We start from the raw sequence: 4,792 nt of genomic DNA on the forward strand, positions 1-4,792 counted from the left end.
GATTGTAGTTTTTAAAATCTTTTCTAACAAAGTTGGATTTTGAATTTTTCCTTTTTCAAAATGTTTTGTTCCAACTTTATCAAAAGAAGTTTTAAGATCATCAATTTTCTTTTGATGATCATCATTGACCTTTGAAAGTAAATTTTGCAAATCCAAAATTTTCTTTTTAAACTCTTCTAGTTTGATTTGCAAATCTTTGATTTTACTTTCAAGATCATTTTTGGCTTTGGATATGAGTTTGTTTTCATTTTTCAATTTTGAAACATCATTTTTATATTTTAAAACAATTTCTCATAATCCGAAGCCAACCCATTATATTCCTCTAATAGCTCATCATAGGATAAATCATCAAAATCAGATGAGTTAGAGGTTACCTTAGAATCTTCCCCGAATGCCATCAAGAACAAGTTTGCTACTTTTTGTTCCTCTTCATCGGAACCTTCTTCATCGCTCCATGTAGCCACATGATCCTTGTGCTTATTCTTTGATTGACCATTTCTCTTCAATTGTGGGCAATCATATTTGACATACCTCGGCTTTTTGCATTCATAGCAAATGATCGGGTCCTTCTCTTTTGGTTCATTTTTTAGGCCTTCATTTCGTTTGAATTTTCTTCCTCGGTAAGGTCTCATCATTTTTCTGAACCGTTTGGCAAACAATTCCATTTCCTCTTCATCGTCATCTTCATTCGAATCACTCTCATCCTTTGTGGATTTGAGAGCAACTCCAATGTTTTATTCTTCTCCTTCTCCTTTGGTGTCTCGTCAATCTTATCGAGGTCCACCTCATCTTCAAGCATCATTTCATGAGTGAAGAGGGAACCAATTAGGACCTGATCAGGATAGAGAAGATATCAACAGGGGGAGATATCAACAACTAGTAGGGAGACTTATCTAAACTCGTCCAGACATAGCTTTCGGTGTGAATGTTATCAGAAAGTTCATGCATGCTCCAAGGGAGAAACATCTGGAAGCTACACACAGGATATTAAGGTATCTCAAAGGGACTCCGGGTAAAGGTTTTCACTTCAAGAAAACTACCAACCGAAGTGTAGAAGTATACACTGATGCAGACTGGGTAGGTGTTGTTAACGACAGACGTTCTACAAGTGATTATTGTAGCTACGTTTGGGGTAATCTCGTAACATGGAGAAGTAAAAAATAGTCCGTTGTAGCAGGCAGTGCTGAGGCAGAGTATCGAGCACTATCCTATGGTATATGCGAAGGAATCTGGATACAACGACTACTGGGAGAACTAAAAGTTTCCTATACAAGACCAATAACAATGCATTGTGACAACTAGGCAGCTGTCACATAGCACATAATCGTGTCCACCATGATCGCACCAAACATGTGGAAATTGATCGCCACCTCATCAAAGAAAAATTAACTCGGGAGAGGTTTGTGTTACCTACATACATACAAGACAACAAGTTGCAAACTTGTTTACCAAAAGCTTGAGCCGAAACATGTTTGAAGAAATTATTGGCAAGTTGGGTTTGATAAATATCTACACTTCAGCTTGAGGGGGAGTATTGGAATTCGAAAAATTAAGGATAAATTACTTACCTTATTCCTAGGAGTTTCCTTGTACAGTAGGATCTAATCTTAGTCTCTATTCTTAGGGAGTTATTGCTTTTTAGGGATTGTTCCCTTATTTACAGTTAGACTACTCTATAAAGGATGTAAACTATTTGGTAAATGATAACAACCTTCTTTTTAAGTTTGTTTAATATTGTATCTTATCTTGGAGCTGTTTCATACTGCATTTTTAGAATCTTTATCCTTTCATGTCTCTTCTGGATGTTCCTTTCTTTCAGACTGGAGAGCCAGACCATATCAGAATGCTGCAAATCGTATCATTTGTTTCATAGAATCTGTAATCATTAAAAATTTATTTTTGTGGTCATTTAAGTATCTTCTATTATTCCTTGTGCTTTTAGCATGCCATCATCTTTGTTTTATTTCAATTTGCCTGAATTAAGATGTTTCAGCCACATAATGCCTGAGAAGTTAATGACAGTGGCATTTATGTTCTTTTACCTTGTTGTGTAGCCTCCTTCACCAGTTAATGACAATAGCCCCTATAATGTCTTTAGGCCTAGGCAAAAAGCTCATGACTTCACACAAGATGGGTTAGTTTCTGACTTTAGTTGTAAGCCCTTCGTTACAGTTTTTTTAACTGTAAATACCTGAAGTTTGTGTTATCTTCCAATAGATGCAAAGGAGAGAAAACAATGTGCAGTCATTTGAAAAGCTTCGCCAGGTAAGAACAATTACTCTTTCATTCTACATTAACAAACACAAACTTAATATGAAACAATACTTTCTGTCAGCAAAATGATTGTCTTATGCTTTGAGCTTGCATCATGCAAAAACATAGTTTTATGTTTTGCATTTCATAAAAGGTCATTAGTAAGGATGGGAAAATTTACTTTTTTGTCATCAACAAGTTTCTCTACATCAGTAGAAAATGTTGAGCTCCTGTAATTGATGATATGTATGTAAGAATAGTTATGGCAATATGCTTAAGTCGATTCAAGACCATAGTGCGACAATTTTTTTATTTTAATGTTGTTGTTTGGACTGTAAGCATGGCACTTTGTTTTTCATTGTAATTCTTTTATTATTTATCATCAACAGTTTTCAAATTAATTTTTCCTTTTTCACTTAACTTCTCTCAGGTTAGGCGCAACCTAGACCAAGCCAAGACCTTACTTGAGGCTTTGATGAAGGTGCTCTTCCTCATTCAATTTTAAGCATGTTGATTGCAAATAAAGACTTTGTATGCATCTGAAGCAATAATGCTTTGGGTTGTGATTGAATGCAGAGAGAAGAGAAGAAGAGAGATGTTGTAGAATGTGAAGTTAGCCTTCAGAGGATCCAAATGCAGTACAAGGTATCATTACAATTTATTTTATTATTTGCTTCTTTTATCTCTTACAATATCCAGAAATACCTGGGTTTAATCATCTTTAATCTGTTGAGAGCATTTGAGCAATAGCTGATGATGGTACAGTATTTAGACGGAAATCTGTGTTTATCTATTTGAAAGAATTTAAACCAGTAGCTGATAGTGAATGGAATTTTTAATTGTCAAGTGTATTCTGGTAAACATGAAGATTGCAGTCCTATGCCTCTGCTGTGACCTGAATAGAGAGGAAACAAATTAAAATAAGAGGAAATTTATAATCTGCCTGAAAATGTTGAGATTTGTGAGAACATCCTTACTTTTTGCAGTGCACAGGTAGTCTCACATGTTTTAGGCTTTGTTCTGTGTAGAAATTTCCATTGTCTGCTGAATGTCATTTTCCCATTAAAGAGTTTTATCAGTGACTATTCTCTTAACTGCTGATTTCTTTCTATTGTTTAAAAAATTATATGTGGCATCTTACCACTTAGAATCTGTTCATTTTGTTGGTTTTTATACGCTTATTTAAATAAAATCTAGTGTTCTATAGAAATACAATTTAATATAATTGAAGTTTGATTTTGGATGATGTTGGCCTAATGAATATTCAGCACTAAACTGAGCTCCATGAAGGTATTACACTTCCTGGATTTCCACCAATATCTAGCAAGTTTGCTTCAAGTGAAGATGAGTTTATGGACTCGGATGATCTTGCAAACAGCCGTCCATGTGCACGACCTGCTGCTGTCCAGAATCCACCTCTAATTGATTCTGATGTAGCCTTAGCTCCACCTGAAAGTGTTAAGCAAGAGTTTCGGCGGCGACATTTACTGCATGGATGGCTCCATAAACTGGTACGTCTTGTCAATTCGGCTTGCTCTCTTCTTCCAACTACTACTTGCAATTCCCAAAATAAAATTTCCCTATTTTGCTTTGACATACATATCATAACCAATGGTTCTGTTGTGCCATTTAGGTAGCATTTCTTGAACAAATGTTGTAGACTTGGTTTTCCAACTGTCGTGGTGAAATTGACTATACTTTAGCCATGCATTTCTAATATTCTTTGGATTTAACTAGATCATACGTTAGTCTCACATTTCCAAGAATGGTTTCTCTTGCTTTTTTGGAATGGTTAATGCAGTTCCTCTTGAGCCAGTTCTGTTGTTCACAAAACCTTAAGTTCCAGATAAGCTTGCAGCTGCAAACATTGTACCCCAGTCTGATACTTCAACGAAAAATGGTGCTTCTACAACACCCTATAAATTTCAGGGAAGAATGGGCCGTGGGGGCCGAATCGTATTTGATAGATGGAATCCTCTCATGCATACTCCAATCGATTACGGTAACTCTCTTTACATTCCGCGGAAGCCACAGCCTTCAATATATAACTAATTTTATTAGTTTTTGCTTGGTCCGCTGCTGTCTGAGCCAGCGGATTGCGCTATAAAGAAAATTCTGTAGACAATTTTATTTGCTGTAATGATATACAGTGGGATTGAGCAAAAGATGAGTAGGGTGTTGAATATTCTTGGACCTCTGCCTTCGGTTGTTTTTCCACCTGCATGGGCGATACATCTATGTATCTTTTTTTATTTTATATTATTTTTGCCAAAAGCTCGTCTCCTATGTCATATGTTACCCTGAAGCTTGTCTTTTAAGTATTCACATTCCACGTACGCATTCAGCAGTAGGTTTGCTGAGCTCATATTCTGCATATATTTGCCCATTTCCTAAGTCTGGCACCAATAGAGGAGAATGAAAACGTGTCAAAGGAACTAAAAAACGTGCTATAAACGTAAATGAAAATATGTTATAAAAGCAGAGCTATTAGAAGGAAAAAAAAATTAATGATGTGATATAAGAAGCAAAAGAAAAGGAA

At 35.8% G+C, this 4,792-nt stretch overlaps 1 pseudogene; it reads left to right on the forward strand.

Annotated features, from left to right (window-relative positions):
- The first annotated feature begins 942 nt into the window (after positions 1 to 942).
- Positions 943 to 4,519, forward strand: LOC120170671 (annotated as a pseudogene).
- Positions 4,520 to 4,792: the final 273 nt, after the last annotated feature.

This window comes from Hibiscus syriacus, unplaced genomic scaffold (assembly GCF_006381635.1).
Source record: "Hibiscus syriacus cultivar Baekdansim isolate YM2019G1 unplaced genomic scaffold, ASM638163v2 tig00111783_pilon, whole genome shotgun sequence".
In the NCBI taxonomy this organism is placed as follows: Eukaryota; Viridiplantae; Streptophyta; class Magnoliopsida; order Malvales; family Malvaceae; genus Hibiscus; species Hibiscus syriacus.